Source organism: Pleurodeles waltl, chromosome 8 (genome assembly GCF_031143425.1).
Source record: "Pleurodeles waltl isolate 20211129_DDA chromosome 8, aPleWal1.hap1.20221129, whole genome shotgun sequence".
NCBI classification, from domain to species: Eukaryota; Metazoa; Chordata; class Amphibia; order Caudata; family Salamandridae; genus Pleurodeles; species Pleurodeles waltl.
In genome coordinates, this window is record NC_090447.1 from 1,330,109,170 (window position 1) to 1,330,118,039 (window position 8,870).

Sequence of the window (8,870 nt, forward strand, 5' to 3'; positions counted from 1 at the left end):
CTGATTGGAATTTAGTAAACCTAATATATTCACGCTATTCTTGCTAGGAGCTCCAGAGGATATTTTAAGTCCTCTTTGTGACCATAGCTGCCGGCAATCATGAGTAACACCAAAACAATAATGTCTGTCTGTGTAAATTGTTACATTCAAATTCTCTGATAGGCTACAAGTTCTTTTTAAAACAATCAATTCTGTCACCTGTGCTGAGGTTACATTTGGGAAAGGGGATGTTTCCAATGTTTCAGATATAGTACACACTGCATTGTGAGCTCTCCATGCTCCATATTTGGCTCTCAAACAGGAGAACAAATAATGGTGTTTCTTTAATATCTGGTCTTGGCTTTGTGCATAATGCAGTCACCTCAGAACAATCATGATCCATCTCCTCATCAATTTCATCATCATCCCTGTCTTCACATCTTCTGTCTGAAATAGGAAGCAGTGTTCCGAATGGAAATGTTTTCTGCTGCAAGTCTGATATGCTCATAACGAGTCAGTCTGCTAGTTGTCATGTGCTGAGTAATCATCTTTGTAAGAAGAATCTCAACTAAATGTGAGACATAGGCATGCAAAGTGTGGCCCATCACAATTCCTTCAAATTGTTCAGTGGTTAAGAAAACACCTGCAACCAAATTCAAACAACCTGGAAGATTACAGCTACTGGATCCAGAACAACATAAATATATGATACTGGGTGCATTAGTTCTCCATGTTTTTGAGTAAGAAATGAAAGAACACATCCATTCTTTTCATGACCAAAGACGGAAAACATCACATTGTACTGTGTGAGCGCATGAGAAAAACTCTCTTTTAATGTTCTAAATGCATCAGTGCATTCATTTTCAAATGATAACGGATCTTGGATATCATTGCATTTCCATCTCACTAAAGGCTTTGCTATCAGAGAAAAGTTTGAAATCCACTAACGACAGTATCCAACAATTCCAATAAACATCTGAACCTCCTTCTGGGTGGTCATCCGTTTCAGAAAAGAAAATATGCATTCTTTCAAGACTTTCCTCACCCTTTTCTATATAGTATCCAAGATAAATGACTTATTTTTTGCAATAATGCATTTTAGTTGGAGATACCTTATATCCCTTATCAGCTAGATGATTCAACCGGGCAATTGAATCAAGCTTACAGTCCTCCTTTGTCTTTGATGTGACCTGTAGGTCATCAATGTACTGAGCCAAGACTGAATTGCATGGTAGTTTTAAACTTTCTAAATCTTTCTTTACAGGAAGATTGAAGGATATAAGGGTACCCTTGTGGGATTCCACTCCACACCAGACCTTTATTCAGCAATTGGAATGCAAAAAGAAACTGCAACTCTTCATGAATGGGAATTGAGAAGAACGCTTGGCATAAGTCAGTGGCGGTATACCATTCTGCATCTGATGGAATTTGAAGCAGGATCACTGATGGATGTGGTACCACTGAACAACATGGGGCAACTATTTTGTCAATTTTGTCGAAGATCTTGCCATTCTATCTTTTTAATAATAGAGAGTTTATAGGACTACCAAGTACTTCCTGAAGGATTCCCTGTTCAATATTTTTTTCAATCACTGGCTTTATTTCCTCTTCTTCCTCTTTCGTCAATCTGTATTGGCTAGGTTTCGGAAAAATTGCATCAGGTTTAGACTTTAGTTTGACTGGTTTTGCACTTTCAATTAGTCCAAGTTCCTTTCCTGTAAAATTCAATACCTCATCTTAGACAGAATGTCTTAAACCCTAGAGGCAGTCGTCTTTGGTTAGAACTGGGAACAGTTCAACTTTTGATTCTGAAGAACTCATCTTACATAATGAGCCCTCAGCCTGTGTCTCTATTGCACCACTATCCTGTGTATAGTATATTAAAAAATTAATTAATTAAGCAAATTCACAGGACTTGAATCACACAAAATAAACTTATGCTTGTTTTCCATCTTCCCAGTTGTAACTGGGACAGCTGCTGTAACTTGACTAACAATTTGCTTATTAATGAATCATTCTCTTTCAGATCGGTGTAGGTTTGGGATTTACACTTAACAAACTGTAGACGGATACCCCATGTATCAAGCAAAACTGAAATGGGGTGACTATTAACTCCTCCATCAATATATGGGTCACTTTGGTCTACCTCGATGTCTGCTCCAAGCATACAATCCTCTTCCCCCTGAAACATGGGCATTTGAAACTACTTCCTGCTAATTCATGACTCAGAATCAATGGATTTTACATTGTGCATAATCCTCTACATTATGGGACATTATGTTCATCATATTCTGCTTCATTACAGGAGCTGTCGGCATTGGTTTACAAAATACTTCTGACTCTGAAATTCTGTCCTGCATTCAGCATATTTGGAATGACCATATTTCTCTGCATCCGTGAAAGCTGCTCCACATTCCCTTGACTCCAATTAGGATAACTTAACCACCTGTTCACATCTACATTGCCCTGAAGCATCTCACCAAATTCAATTTTCAAAATGCCTATGCTAATCCCTTTAGGAGGAGGCTCGACTGTCACTGCTCTCTCTGGTCTAATAACCTATATCTGAGTTTCAGACAGCAGATCTCTACTCATACAAGGCACTGCTATCATTGCTATTTCTGTTGCCATACTTTGTACCAATCCAGTAGGAGTTTGTTCCCTGACATTATTTCCTCCAGCACCTGTGTCCACTCCTGTCATTTCAAGAGCAGCAGCAGTTACTTCTGTATGAGGAGGTGGTCTGGAACTTTAAAGCTCCCTAATAAACTTCTCATCATCCTCATCTGATTCCTCGGCATGTTCACCTTTCTTTGTTGTTTTATTTTTATTGTGCTCCCTTCTCTCTGTGGATATGGCAGGTAATGTTTTTACACATTCAATAATTCCTTCTCTGCAACTTTTCTCTTATCAATCCATTTTGCTCTCAAGCCAGTGTCTAAAAGAACTCTTTACCTGTTGCAGCTTTCCTCCTCTCTTAGTCTTTAGGTGTTTGATCCCACTCATTAAACGCCTCAAACTGTGTAGGTCTGGGTGTCTGCTTCATGCCATGTCATACATGTCATACATGGTCTGTCTAAAGAAATCTAGCTTTCTCAAACTAAAGATACCCTCGAATGGAAATTGTAGAACCTCATCTTGTGCACTATATTTAGATTCATTCTGAAATCCAAGTACACGTGTAATACCTAATCTTTTTCAGCGTTTCCTAGGCTGGTGTTGCTTCTGCAGGTACATTTTGACCCTCCCTAGATACTACAGTGACCTTAGGCTTTATTTGAAAACTTCCTGTTCTTCTTTCTACTCATACCAATCCAGAAATCAACCCAAAATCACAACAAACAACTTAGCAAACAATGACCATTCACATTGCGGCTCTGTCAAAGCGTTCTTATCACAGCACTGGTTCATCAGAAACCCACCAATCAGAGCACTGCTTTGTGATGACATCTCACCAATTCGAGCATGGCTCCCTAGCTGAGCAACCAATCACAGTACAACTTATCTATGGACAGGAAACAACTACAAAGTCTTTTTAAACTCGAATACATAGAACCCCCTTGTCTGTTTACCCTAAAGAGGAAGGAAAAGTCAATAAATCAAATAAAATTAATGCAATCAAAACTATAAAAATTCAAAAACAAAAGCAAACTCCAAATTGAGTACAGAAAATGGAGAGCTTTGTGTAAACCACAATTTACTTTAGGTAGACTCTGTCCAGCAGCAATTCGCCCTAACCGGTGCACTCTGCTCTATACACAAGAACAAGAATTACACCAACTAGAATTAGACAAGCAACCTAGAAAAATAAATTTTGTGAGTTCAGAATCCCTATCGTTGTGGGGTCTTCCACTTGCTACTTGGTACAAAAAAAACATAGAGATAGCTTATTCTTGAGAGCAGCTTGGTTTCTTGAAAGAAGTGCATACTGTGCTCCTTCCCTACAACTGTACAAATATAAAAATACATTAATCGATTAAGCAGGAGTTGGTGTTTGTGCACACAGCTTGTAACTCTGGTGTCTGGTCTGCCATCCTTACACAATTAAAGCATATATTGCTCTTGCTGTGTTGTTGTATGAGTCACTGTTTCTGTCCTGTGGCTATCAAGGCATTTTTTATATGTGCAGTTTTAACTAACAAATAATGTATGCAAACTTGTAATTTTATGACAAATAATAGTCGTAACTTATGAATTACTGATATTGCAATTAAAACGAATGGAAATATTTAAAAGAGTGATTAATGATGTGATTCCAGGTCATCAAGAAGGGGGTTGTATTGTGAGATTCAAGGCATTGGATCCACTGTGTCAAGGAGGTGGGTCAAATGAAGACACAAATAGCTTATGGTTTTTGGGGCCCAGTGGAAAGGTGCCAGAGCTTGTAGTGTTGGAAGGTCAGGCTGGGGTACAGTGAGATACAAGACATTGGATCCATTGTGTCAAGGAGGGGGTCAAATTAAGACCCAAATATCGTATGGTTTTATGGGCCAAGTGGAAAGGCACCAGGGCTTGTTGTGTCAGGAGGTCAAGCTGGGGTATTGTTAGATTCAAGGTGTTGGACTTAGTCATATTGAGCTTAAATCCAGAGACCTTTGTGAAAGTTGTAAGGGCTTGCACCACCTCAGGGAGAGAGATGGTAGATTGGGTGAGAGTCAGCAAGAGGACTGTCTGTCACAGTTTGCAGCAACCAAAGGAAATGCCATTTATGGATTCTGACTGCTGAATGGTGATGGCCAGGGGTTCCACTGCCAAGACAAACAGCAGGGGAGAAAGCAGACATCGCTAACAAGTGCCTCTCTCTAGGTGGGTCGGCCTTGTATATTTCCCGTTAACTCGGATGGTAGCAGTTGGGGCAGCATAGGAGGCCATGATTCTAGTAACCATGGCCGGACCCAGGCCAATCTTCTTGAGGACCACCCTTAAAGATTACCATCTAACCCTGTCAAAGGCCTTTTCCGCGTCAAGCAAGAGAAGGCAGGATGTAATGATATAACTGTGAGACGTCTCCACAAGATGAGCAATTCGGTGAATATTGTCCGCTCCGTGCCAGTTGCGAATAAAGTCCACTTGATCAGGGTCAACTAAACTAGGAAGTTATTGCTCAAACCAATTTGTGAGGATCTTGGTAAATATCTTAGCATCAGTGTTCCCTTTCTCTGTTTTGAAAGTCAATTGTTAGTAAGTTTACAAAATACTGTGATTTCCCTCCCTTAGTACCCCTACCAATCTGCATTTCTCTCCCTTTCTATTGCTCCTTGAACCCCTCTCATGCGCCCTGCCCCCATATAATGTATTTTTTACATTATATGCCAGTGCTCCAAAACCTTCATAGACACTGTCTCCATGCCTCTGCCTGTCTCCTGGCTCTCTCCCTCTACAGTAACATTAATGGCACAGACCGAGCACACAATAGCGCTCAGTCTTAGTTATGACAACACTATTAGGGCAAGCAATTCTTTTCTATCCATGACTGGTGTGAGAGAAAAATGTATCTGTACTTTAGCAGGGGTGTAGCTATCAGTGTCGCGGCCGGCGCTGGTGCAGATCATTCTGGATATCTGAAGGTGAAAGTGCATAGTTAAAGACAACTTAACATTTTCTTTTTTTTATCTTGCCACATTGCTGTATGTTCAAAGCCTGAGGTCAAACGTCAGTCTAGTCTTCTGATAAATTACTGCTTCTTCTTTTAACATGGAGACCTCTGTTTACCTTTCTTTCTTTTTACTGCAAAGTGTGAATATTTTGTAAAGTAAATTAAGTGACAATCTGTGTGTGGCTTTCTAACACACACAAAAACATTTAAATACCTATAAATTAATTGTACACATATGTCAAAATGGAAAAGCACAAATGAAGCGTTTTTTTTAAATTCTGGAGTGTGAAGGAAACAAAGGTTTTAATAGTATGAAAATAAATCAAGACACATTACTTGGTGATGTGCAAATGACACACATTTGCTGAAAACCAATTTCCACACAATTATAAATTGTGTGCAGTATAGTTGTATCAGTAAAATTGTATCTCTGTGCAAATATAATGTTCAGGTCAGTGGCAAATGTGCTATCTGTAAATGACAGTGTGCTACCACACCATGCTTTTGTAATATGTGTGTGATTATGTGCTCCTAAATGCACCAGCATACAACGCACCCTTACTACCGCCTGTAAAAGGGATGAGTCTAATTTGTGACATTTGTTCTTTGTGTTTCAGAATCTCTGTACGTTAAGGAATGTGACATTGATGGCAGCATCCTCAGTCTGAAAATTGGTCCAGCACCACTGCCTACTCACAGCACTGTGAGCTTGCTGTTAGCTCCATCCAATTCCCTCAGCTTTAGGAGTTAGACTGTGAGCAGAAGAATCCACTGAAGCACCTGCTGGGGCACTACAAGTGCCTCATTGCACACAAACTGAATGGCCAAGCAGTGCATATAATCACTGATGCAGAGTGAACCATTCATCCCTGGCTGCCTGCTACCAGCGGAGTTAAAAGAATATGTTATACCCATGCTGCTGCATTGCTTCTGGAGGCAAGACATCTATAGTAATCAGTGCATTCAGCCTAAAGGTTGAAGGGCAGACAAAGGTGGCTAATAAAAGAACATAGATTTCCTTTGGACAGAGGGTTGGAACTGGGAAAACTAATTATTTGAATGTTTGTTTCTTTTGATGCTAACAAATGCACAAGTAGGTTTAACTTCTCGGGGTAGCTAATGCTAAATTATTCCTTATTAAAATCAGAAGTAAGGATGGTTATCCTTCTGAGACCTGTGGAAAGTGTCCAGAATCTCAGAAAAGAAGATGTTGCTTCCCAGACCGAGCTACTGAGAGAGGTTGAACTCAAGTAAGTGTTATACACAGTGCCGTAAGAGACCATCTTGGCTGGCAGAGCTGACACAGGCTAAACTAGAAAAACATTTGGCATGAAAATCATGCAACAGATATTATGTAAAAATATGATAAACTGTCTTCAAAATTAAAACAAGCATTTGCAATGCAATGGGTCTCACGTTTACTCAAGTTAAAGCTATTAGCGTTGTAAACTCCTAACCAGACTTTTCTTTCCACAGAAACTGAAAAGTAAAACATTTTCACATAAGTGAGCCGACAGCCGCCATGAACGCAAAGCAAACACATAAAAGGAAACAGAAGTTCGCTCGCAGTGAAACATATCGGCAAAAGTGCAATTATCCATGTAACCGGCAAAAGTGCAATTATAAGTGTAACAGAGTTGATGTCATGCAGAGTGCTTTACTACTGCCCAGCGAGATCATGCTGCCTGTGAAATAAAGGGAAAAAATTGTGCTGAAATCATACGGAAAACATGAAGCCTCGTATGTTTTCAGTAGTTGGCCGGTGAGCTCGAGGCGGCCAAACACTGGAAAAGGCATGACGTATGCATGTTTTTTGCTAATAAAATCAAGCACATATTAAAACACAAGCCCATTAACCAACCAAACTGATGGGCCTGTGGTGGGCGGAGTTAAATGCCCACAGAGAGATTACATCAGGGAAGGAGCGCTTTGTGCTTGACCTTAAAAAAGTACATCTCTTTAATGAGTGTTTCACCTTAGTACATACAATTATATTACTGCATTGAGAAGCATTTATCCAAAGTGATAGTTTTTAAACATGAACCTAGTCACATTTATACTCCCACTCCTCACCCTGCCGACAATATAATTAGTGAACTAAGGGCAAGCCACTTATCATGTACACCCTATATGTGGGCATATTCTAATTTTACAGAGATACTCCACTAATTCAGACCAAATAATTTTTTATACAGCACTCATCTTCATGTATTTCAAGGATTTCTCATATGCAATAATGTAAAAAATAGGAGACACAATAAAACAATAAAATCAAATCATTGCCTGGGACACAATTTGGTCAAGTGGCCTAGCCAAGATGGATCCCAGAATTACTGGTTTCACATTGTCTAAATCAGCAACTAGATTGGTATATTTTTCTTGCTCCAGTTTCACATCAATGTTTAATTCTTTGTCTTTCATTCTGGGTTCTTGTGGTTAGAGCATGGGTAGCATGCACAAGCTGACCTCAAGTTGAAGCAGAGTCTGGCATCTGGTTCAAGCCTTCAGTGGCTCACCCACCTCTATATTTTTCTTAGGGTATTCTGGCCTGAAATAGGCTTTGATAATGTTGCCAGCGTGATGCCTGTTTTGTATGTGGAGATATCTTAGCATGCTCTGCTGCTAACCATTTTATACCTGTGCTGTACCTAAGGTGAGCTTTAACTGCTACCTGTGATGCGCCAAAGGCGAGCTTGAACTGCTGCGAAATGCTGCACATTGTGTGTGTTTGTGTTTACCCCCAGGCTTGGACTGCTGCTACAGATGCTGTCCCTGTTCTCTGTATGCAACGGAAGCTTGCATTGCTTCTGGTCAGATTGGTATGTGTTCTATGAGTGTGAGGGAAGCGTGTATTCCTGCCCGGTGCTTTTCCTATTTTGTGAGTCAAGCTTGCACTCATACTCCCCAGTGCTATTCCTTACACTTGTACCAAATCATAAATGCTACTTATTTGTTGAACCTAAGAGAGGAGTTAAATGGTGCTGCCCAGTGCCGCATCTCTTCCATGCCTTTGAAGGAAGCTTGTACTGACTGGTTCTGCAGTACTGCACTTGTTCCACGTCTTTGAAGCAAGCTTGCACTGACCCTGCAGTACCACACTTGTTCCATGTTTTTGAAGGAAGCTTGCAGTGTCTGGCCCTGCAGTAGCACACTTGTTTCATATTTTCAAGGAAGCTTGTACTGACGGGCCCTACAGTACCACATTTGTTCCATGTCACTGAATGAAGCTTGCAGTGACAGGCCTTGGAGTAGCACACTTGATTCATGTCTCTGAAGAAAGCTTGCACTGGAGTAC

At 40.3% G+C, this 8,870-nt stretch overlaps 1 long non-coding RNA gene across 1 annotated transcript in view; it reads left to right on the plus strand.

The window, feature by feature from the left end:
* Nucleotides 1–6,981, plus strand: part of LOC138248616 (uncharacterized) — a 223,506-nt gene extending 216,525 nt beyond the window's left edge. Inside the window, exon 5 of the long non-coding RNA XR_011194610.1 lies at nt 6,193–6,981. This is a non-coding gene — a long non-coding RNA (uncharacterized lncRNA). The remainder of the gene's footprint in view (nt 1–6,192) is intronic.
* The last annotated feature ends 1,889 nt before the right edge of the window (nt 6,982–8,870 follow it).